Source organism: Anser brachyrhynchus (assembly GCF_964034855.1).
Source record: "Anser brachyrhynchus genome assembly, chromosome: Z".
NCBI classification, from domain to species: domain Eukaryota; kingdom Metazoa; phylum Chordata; class Aves; order Anseriformes; family Anatidae; genus Anser; species Anser brachyrhynchus.
This window is the reverse complement of record NC_137697.1, coordinates 73,875,548-73,884,627: the sequence shown is the minus strand read 5'-3', so window position 1 is coordinate 73,884,627 and position 9,080 is coordinate 73,875,548. Positions and strand designations below refer to the sequence as shown.

The 9,080-nt window shown below is 41.6% G+C and overlaps 1 long non-coding RNA gene across 1 annotated transcript; it reads right to left on the bottom strand.

The window, feature by feature from the left end:
- Positions 1–3,763: 3,763 nt before the first annotated feature.
- On the bottom strand, positions 3,764–7,912 carry LOC308185610. Its single transcript, XR_013943508.1, has 3 exons — positions 7,317–7,912; positions 4,502–4,689; positions 3,764–3,877 (listed from the first exon to the last, which is right to left on the bottom strand). It is a non-coding gene; the product is annotated as an uncharacterized lncRNA (long non-coding RNA).
- Between the last annotated feature and the right edge of the window lie 1,168 nt (positions 7,913–9,080).

The following is a 9,080-nucleotide window of genomic DNA, read 5'->3' as shown; positions in this document are numbered from 1 at the left end:
ACATTTAAGAAAGAAAGAGAGAGAGTGGAGCGGGAAGGGAGAATGGGGGTGGGGGGATAGAGAGAGAAAAAAAGAGAAAGAGAGGGGGGAGAGGTGGGGAGACAGAGAGAAGGGGAAAGGGGGAGAGAGGGAGAGAGAGAGAGAAGGAGAGGGGAGGGAAGTGAGAGATGGAGAGCAAGAGGGAGGGCAAGGGGAGAGAGTGTGGGAGACAGTGGGGGGAGCACTTGAGGGGAGAGAGGAAGAGAGAAAGAAAGAATGCTGAGAGAAGGGAGGGAGAGAGAGAGAAAGAGAGAGAGAGAGAGAAAGAACACCTGAGAGAGAAGGAGCATGAGAGAGAAAGGGGGAGAAAGAGAAATGAAGGGAGCAAAAGAGAGAGAGAAAGAGAGGAAAAGGGGGAGAAAAGGTGACAGGAAAAGAGGGAAAGTGAAAGAAAGAGGGAGTGTGAGAGAGAGGAGGGGGAAAGAGAGAGAAGGAAAGAGAAAACGAGAGAGAAGAGAGGGAGAAAAAGAGGGAGAAAGCGAGGGAGAGGAAGAGAGGGAGAGGAAGAGGAAGAGAGTGTGAACAAGGGGGCAGAATAGAGAAAGGGAGGGGGGGAGAGAGAGAGGAAGAGAGTGTAGAAGGGAGGGTGGGAGAGAGAGAAGGGGAGAGAGAGAGGGAGAGAGCAAGGAAGAGAAGAGGAAGAGAGAGGGGGAGAGAAGGAAAGAAGGAGAGAGAGGGGAAGGGGGGGAAGAAAGGGAGAGAGGGGAAGAGAAGGTGGGGAAGAAAGCAGGAAAGAGAGAGGGAGGGAGAGAGAGGGAGGGGGAGGGGGGGGGAGGGAGAAGGAAGGGAAAAGGGAGAGAGGGGGAGAGGAAAAAGGGGAGGGGAAGAGAGAAGGAGAGAGAGAAGGGGAGAGAGGGAAAGGTAGAGATGGGGGAAGGGAGGGGAGGGAGAGAGGGGAAGAGGGTGAGAGGGTGAGAAAGAAAGAGAGAGAGGATGGGAGAGAGAGAAAGGGGGAAAGAGGGAGTGGGAGGGGGAGAGAGGAGGAGAGAGGGAGGGATAGAGAAAAGAGAGAAAGAGAGAAAGAGAGAAAGAGAGAAAGAGAGAAAGAGAAAGAGAGAGTTGTTGGTCTGTGTTGTATTTCAGAACTGCTTCACTATTAGTCCATGGAATGGTAGTCCATAGGTATCTAATACCGTTAAGGGAATGGGGTATGCAAAAGATTGTAAAGATGCTAAGACTAAATGGGCAAACTTTGACAGCTCTTGCAATTCACTGAGCCATTTAAGATGAGTAATAAGTCAGAGCTGTAGTCCTACTGAGAAAGATCAATACTGAATGCTTTATCATAGCTATTTCCAATGACAGGAATAATAATGCAATATTTATTTCTTGTGCAAGGTTGTTTCAAGCACCATTTTTCCACCTCTCATGAATCGGGATGTACCTCTTCTAGTGCAAAATAAAGATATTTCACTGTGTTTAATACTGTTAGTCTATTCAATCTGGTTACTAAATACCTTTATATATTTTTCAGATAAAGTTAGTTAATTAAACTTTCTGTGAAAATCATGGTAACCGAGTGTAAGGCTCACAGTAATGGTACTAAGTCACCAAGGCAGCAGTGTAGCATTGTACAGTTTCAGTACTCCTCTCTATGAAATTAAGGGGAATAAACAAACAGCTGGACCATGGCTTTATGTCAGCTGAAACAGAAAAAAACAGGTACAATGAAAGAAATCAAAATCATTTCTTCTAATCTAGGGAAGAGACCACATGGAGAGTACGTGCAGAATAAAACTAGGAATAATTGAAATGTTCATGAAACGATCACTTAGTTCATGTTAGCCTCCATGGTTTTTATCTGTTGACTTCCAGTAAACTCTTTACATCCTAAATGTCTTTGCAACATTCAGGGAGTGCACTGATAGGATAAGGAATAACAGGTTTAAATTAAAAAGGGGTAGATTTAAATTAGATGTTAGGAAGAAATTCTTTACTATGAGTGTAGTGAGCCACTGGAAAATGTTGCCCAGGGAAGCTGTGGACACCCCATCCCTGGAAGTGTTCAAGGCCAGGCTGAATGGGGCTTTGGGCAACCCGGTCTGGTGGGAGGTGTCCCTGCCCATGCCATAGGGGTTGGAATTAGATAATCTTAAAATTTCTTCCAATCCAAACCATTCTATGATTCTGTGATCCTCACTTCCCCAGCTCCTCCTCGCCCCCCACACCCCACCCCCCAAAAAATATGATGACTATCCATGACAAAATATAAACCGTTATTTTCCCATTTTCTGTGTGGTAAAACTGATTCAAGTAAATTATCTAAGAACTGCAAGGAAGTAAATAAAATCAACTACAATTAACATGGAAAATTTTCTAGCTTCTATTTCTCTGATCATATACCTATCTATTCATGACCATCTACAACAAAACATTCCTCATATAAATATGTGGAAGTGTACATTTCCATCAAAAGTTAACATTTCAGGTTAAAATAAACTATAAAACACGTTAAATTTTTAACTTTAATGAATTATTTATATAAATTATTCATTACGTTTTTTAATGGAAGCTTTCTTTGGCATGTTTCTTAAGTGTCTTGATGTATTTATTGTTAGTTGTAAAACTGTTGTCACAAGGGTTCAATTTCTTTTACAGCATATCTGTCTACTCGTGAAGTGTTTTGAAGGCCCATAAATTGGCTGCTACTTTCAAACAAATAAGTAGAATCTGGAATATTTCTTAAGAATAACCTCTGTTTTTACCAGTACTTAATCATCCATCTGGTTTAGCATTGTGATGAATTGTGATTCAGAGATGAATTTCAAAGACTACGAACTAAAGTAAGATAAACAACATATTTTTTTAAATTACTTTAAAAATTATAATGTTTCTCAGGTCTCTTCCTCCAACCTTCTCTCCTGATTCTCTTATGTAGAATCTTCTTGTTTTAACAAAGATAAACAAGTTAACAAGTGTAAAAATATTGTTCCTTACATTCAAGTTTGAGGGTTCTTTACATCACTTTTTTTCAAAAGTGTCAGAACATGTGTCCATCACAATTTCTTAAGTTTCAGACAGACTAGAAGTTCTGCCTCTGTCATTGTTACTTATTTTTGGGAGGATGAGGGAAGGAACTGAGAAGGGGATTATTCATTCTGCATTTATTCTATTCTGGGCTATGTGCAGCCAGATGGGCAGTACTCAATATTTGGAATACTGAAGAAATGTAGTACACTAGTAGTTAGAAATGCATTGTGAATAACACAAGAATTTAGATTTTTCTTTGACCTAACTGAGAATTCAGGAAAGAGATGCTTCATATAAAGTGTGTTTCCAGATTCTAGTAGGCCAGTTCTGTTCCCCAATCTTCCCCAGTCATCGAGAGGTGCTGGAAAAAGAACACTTGTTCCTGATGTTTTCTGGAATATGTAGTATTTGAGCTTTACAATCATCCTGACAAATAAATAAATAAATAAATAAATAAATAAATAAATAAACTCTTCCATATGTTACAGTATTTCAGATTGTATTTTTTTTTCCTTGTTCCACCCCCAACCCCCTTTATACCTAGTTTAAAACTCTGTTAATGAACCTTGCCAACTCCCATCCTAAAACCCTTTTCTGTCGGTGGAAAAAGCTATTCCTGTCTGTTGTCAGCAGGCCTGGTCTCATGTAAATCGAGCCAAGGTCAAAAAACCCAAACCCCTGCCGGTGACACCAGGCTCTGAGCCAAGTATTAATCTGCTGGCTCATCATGTCCAGTCCCTCATTATTTCCTATACCTGAGGGATAGAGGAGAACACGACTTGTGCTCCCAAACCCTTGACCAGTCTCCCCAAGTCTCTTAAGTCCTTCTTCATAGTCCTTAGAGTAGTTCTTCCTATTTCATCACTGCCTACATGAAAAAAAACAAAGGAAGATAATAATCCGAGGGCCATGCTAGCAAAGGAAGTTTCTTCCTTACATCTTTAACCTGGGCCCCCAGGAGGCAGCAGACCACCCTGTGTAGCAGGTCTGGTCTGCATATCGGGCCTTCCGCTCCGTTCAGCAGTGAGTCACCAATGACAATGACCCATCTTTTATTCTTTACTGAGGAGGTTTTAATGCAGTGGGTAGTCTGATTAGACTTTGGTGACACATCCAATGAGGAAGAACCCTCACCCTCACCATTGTCCAGTTGTCCTCGCAGAGCAGTGTACCTGTTCTGCAGGGGCAGCTGGGGAGGTAGGGGAACCACCAGGAGGGTGCACCTGCTACGCATGTAACGCCAAGCAAGGACCTTTTGCTATTGCTCCCTGTCCTCCAATTCATCACCATCATTGTTAGGGGGAGAAGAGCATCAGGGGGTGGCTGCCTTGGCAAGTGGCTGCAAAATGGCGTCAACGCCCGATGTAAATGGCCCACCACGGCCGGGCTCCACCTGTGCCTCGTCAGCCTCCCTTGCAAGGGCTGCTGGGCCCTGGCAGCTCCCTCAGCTGCCTCGAGTGGCCTCGATGTCAGAAAAAAAAGCCCTGCCCACCTCAATTCCCCAGTCTGCCGCAGAAGGTGTCTGCCCTGGAGCCCATCGCCTTGGCGAGTGGCTACAAAATGGCAGCAACGCCCTATTTAAATGGCCAATACTGTTCTGTCTTACTTCTTCCACATTATTTGCTTGAGAGCACCAGCAACAATCGTAACAGACCGGTCCACTTACACATCAACAGGATGCTGCACAGCACAGAATTAGAAATAAGAAACATTAGGGTTTATCAGACCAGGGTAATTTTCTTTAAATTTCTGTTTAATCTTATCTCTGAGGACATGGTTTTAACAATACAAGAGTGTTATTCTGCTATGGCTTTCAGAGTCCTGCCTGTGTAACATTTTTGACATTTATTTTGCCCAGATAGATTTTACATGTGTGTCCTGCAGTTTACCCCTGTGCTCAGGTAAACAGGCCTCTTAAAACACAGTGTGTGAAGACATGCCAGAAGCACTGCTCAGCAATACTATACCCAGACAGAAGGGAAGGATGCCCTTTTGTCCTTTCCCTAGTCGTGGTATATTTCCTCATATATTAAAAGAAATATACAAAGAGTCTGCAGATTTTCTATAATAAAAATATTTTACATTCTGAAAACCATACAGTTACACAAGTGATCCTGGATTATGTTCACTAGTTACAACTGACTGGCCTACCACTACCATCAAGCTTAAGAAACACAAGGTTTCACAAAAATATCAGGTCTATATTTTGTCCCAAATCTAGAGGCAAGTAAGTTGCTGATGGACCACAGGCATTCATAATATCTGGGGGCTGAAACAAACATGATCATCAATCTTTTTAATACACACTTCAACAATTCATTTCCAGTTGTTCAAAGCACTTGTTAAAAGTTTAATTAATTTTGTGACTTCTGAATATTCCCATTGGGTGAATATCAACATTATAAATAAATAAATAAATAAATTCTAGAACACAATTATGGCAAGTAATTAAGAGGATATATGAAGATTACAGTCATGATGTGCTTGTTATTCCAAATAAGACAGTATTTTCTAATCTGCAGCCACTATCCTGACACGTTGCAGCTATTTTTCCACTACAAATCTGGTATACACATATATATTTAAATAAATAACTGCAGGAAAATAAACAGAAATACAAAAAGATCTACTCTGTATAGTAAACTATGATCATTATGTGTAGCATAATACATTAAATATATTATGAGTATTTTATTACTGTTTAGAGTAACAACTTTTTGGATTATGTCAATATTTTTAGGTTTCATAGAGTATTTTGGTTCCTTCCTGTCATTTGTCTTCCAGTCCAATTATTTCTACCTTAATATGATAGATTTCTACATTTCATAACTTTGTCAATGGAAAAGAAAGGGAAATCACAATGAAGTTGTACATAAATACTACTTTTTTTTTTTAATTTACTTTTAATTATTACAGATATTGTAGCATGCTGAAGACTGTCTTCCACAAAAATAATAAAGCTGGATTTTAGACATGGGGTGGAAATATGGATGATTATAGTCTTTTTGATTTGAAGTCATATAAAAGAAGTTCATTAAATTCTAAAATTCTATTGTAAGATAATAAAGTTGTTTGATTGTTTTTAATTATTTCCTTTTCTTCCTATTGAAAGCATGAAAACCTTTGAAATAAATCAACATTAGTCAAATGTTGTACCAGAACACTTTGATCATAGAATCATATAATCATTTAGGTTGGAAAAGAGCTCTAAGATCATCTAATCCAATCTTTAACCTAGCACTGCCAAGTCCACCATTAAACCATGTCACCAAGCTCTACACCTACACATTTTTTGAAGACATCCGGGGATATTGACTCAACTACTTCTCTGGGCAGCCTGTTCCAATACTTCACAACCCTTTCAGTGAAAGAGTCTTTCATAATATCCAATATAAACCTCCCCTGGCACAACTTAAAGCAATTTTCTCTTATCACTTGGTGTTTGGGAGAAGAAACTGAACCCACCTCGTGACAGCTTCTTTTAAGGTAACTCTAGAGTGCAATAAGGTCTCCCCTGAGCCCCTTTTTCTCCAGGCTAAACAACCCCAGTTCCCTCAGCTGCTCCTCATAAGATTTCTTCTCTAGACCCTGGACAGTTACTAAAACACAAACATGCAAACACACACACACACACACGCACACACACATGCACACGCACACACACACTCTCTATTTTATTTCAAAACTTCATTTCAAACATAATCAGATTTGAACTAATCAGCCAAAACACTAAGAAAATAATAATAATTAAAAGAAAAAAAGCCAACAATTCACCTAATATCTTTCAAAGGAAAATAAAAGATCACATTTTCTGCCCTTCACACACACATTACCAGACATCATTTAAAAAAAAAAAAGGAGTCATAAAATAGGCTTACACATACTTGGTACTTAATCCCATAGAGAGGCTTCTCAAAAATTACAGCTTACTTCTGAAGTAATTCTGCACGGTGACCAAGTGCCCACATTTTTAATGGACTGTATCAGCCTCACAGGAATTGTTACTGGAACATTAAGTTGTCTTGTTTAAAACCACAAACTTAAAAGACACAATATTTGCTGACTTTCTGAAAGAAGATAATCAAAAGCGTGCTTTCAGTAAATCATAACCCATCATTCATTTCACACAAGAGAACTGTAGAGAGGACTCCACCCTTTTCTGGATGCTAAAACTGAAGCTGAGCAGCATTTTCTTTACAATCTGTTTGCTGAAGAAGCTGCATATATACCTCTAGTCATTCATAGTTTTTCAACAGCTGTTCAAAATAATGAAATTCCATGGGTTAAGGCTGTTCATTTTAAATTACCATGTGAAGTGCTGAGTCCTTCTGGCCAGATATCAAATGCCCTCCCACTGTAAGTAGCCAATAGAAATGTCTAAATAATGACCATTATAGGATAGCTTGAAAGACTACTAAGAGAGACTAACATCCCTGAGATTCTGGGCAACCTGGTGTGCTGGGTGGCATTTTTAGAGACCTGCTGCTCCACCTGGACTGTCAAAAGCCCACAAGGCCAGATGGGATCCACCTGAGGCTGTTGAGGGAGCTGGCGGATATGACTGCTGAGCTGCTTTCCATCATCTATCAGTGGTCATTGTCATCTGGAGAGGTCCCAGATAACTGGAGACTTGTGAATGTGATGCCAATATATAAGAAGGTTCATAAGGAGGATCTGAGGAACTGCAGGCCTGTCAGCCTGACCTCGGTGACAGAAAAGGTGATGGAACAGGTCATCTTGAATGCAATCACACAGCATGTGAAGGACAACTGGGGGATCAGGCCCAGTCACCACGGGTACATGAAAGGCAATTCCTGTCTGACCAATGTCATCTCCTTCTATGACAACGTAACCCACCTGGTGGATGAGGGAAAGGCTTTTGACTTAGTCCACCTAGACTTCAGCAAAGCCTTTGATGGGGTCTCCCACAGTATTTTCCTGGAGAAGATGGCAGCACATTGGTTTGGACAGGTACACTCCGCTGTGTTAAAAACTGTCTGGATGGCCGGGCCCAGAGTGTGTTGGTGAATTTAACGAAATCCAGCTGGCAACCAGTCACAAGTGGTGTTCCTCAGGGGTCAGTGTTGGGGCCTATCCTCTTTAATATCTTTAGTAATGATTTGGATGAGGGCAATAAGTGCACCCTTAGTATGTTTGCAAACAACACCAAACTGGGGAGAAGTGTTGATCTGCTGGAGGGTAGGAAGGCCCTGCAGAGGGACCTGGACAGGTTGGATCAATGGGCAGAGGTCAGTGGGATGAGATTCAACATGGCTAAGTGCTGGGTCCTGCACTTTGGTTACAACAACCCCATGCAATTCTGCAGACTTGAAAAACAGTGGCTGGAAAGCTGTACAGAGGAAAAGGATCTGGGGGTATTGGTTGATGCTCACCTGAACATGAGCCAGCAGTGTGCCTAAGTGGTCAAGAAGGCCAACAGCATCCTGGCTTGTATCAGGAATAGTGTAGCCAGCAGGACCAGGGAAGTGATTGTCCCCCTGTACTCTGTGCTGGTGAAACTGCACTTGAGTTCTGTCTGAACTGCACTGTGTTCAGTTTTAGGCCCCTCAGTTTTAGGCCCAAGAAGGACATCGATGTCCTAGAGCATGTCTGGAAAATGGCTATGAAGCTAGTGAAGGGCCTGGAACACAAGTCTTATTGGGAGCGGCTGAGGGACATGGGGTTGTTTTTGTCTGGAGGAGAGGAGGCTCAGGGGAGACCTCATTGCTCTCTACAACTACCTGAAAGGAAGCTGTGGGAAGCTGGGTGTCATCCTCTTCTCGCAGCTAACTCGTGATAGAACTAGAGGAAATGGCCTCAAGCTGCACCAGAGAAGGTTCAGGTTGGAAATTAGGAGACATTTCTTCTTCTCAGAAAGAGTAGCTAGCTATTGGGATTCAGACCATATGACTAAGAGCATAGTCCAAACACTTCTTAAATTCTGACAAGTTTGGTGCCATGACTACTTCCCTGGGGAGCCTGTTCCAGTGTGCAACCACCCTCTCCAAGAAGAATCATTACTTGATACCCAACCTGAACCTCCCCTGTCACAGCTTGACTCCATTCTCTCA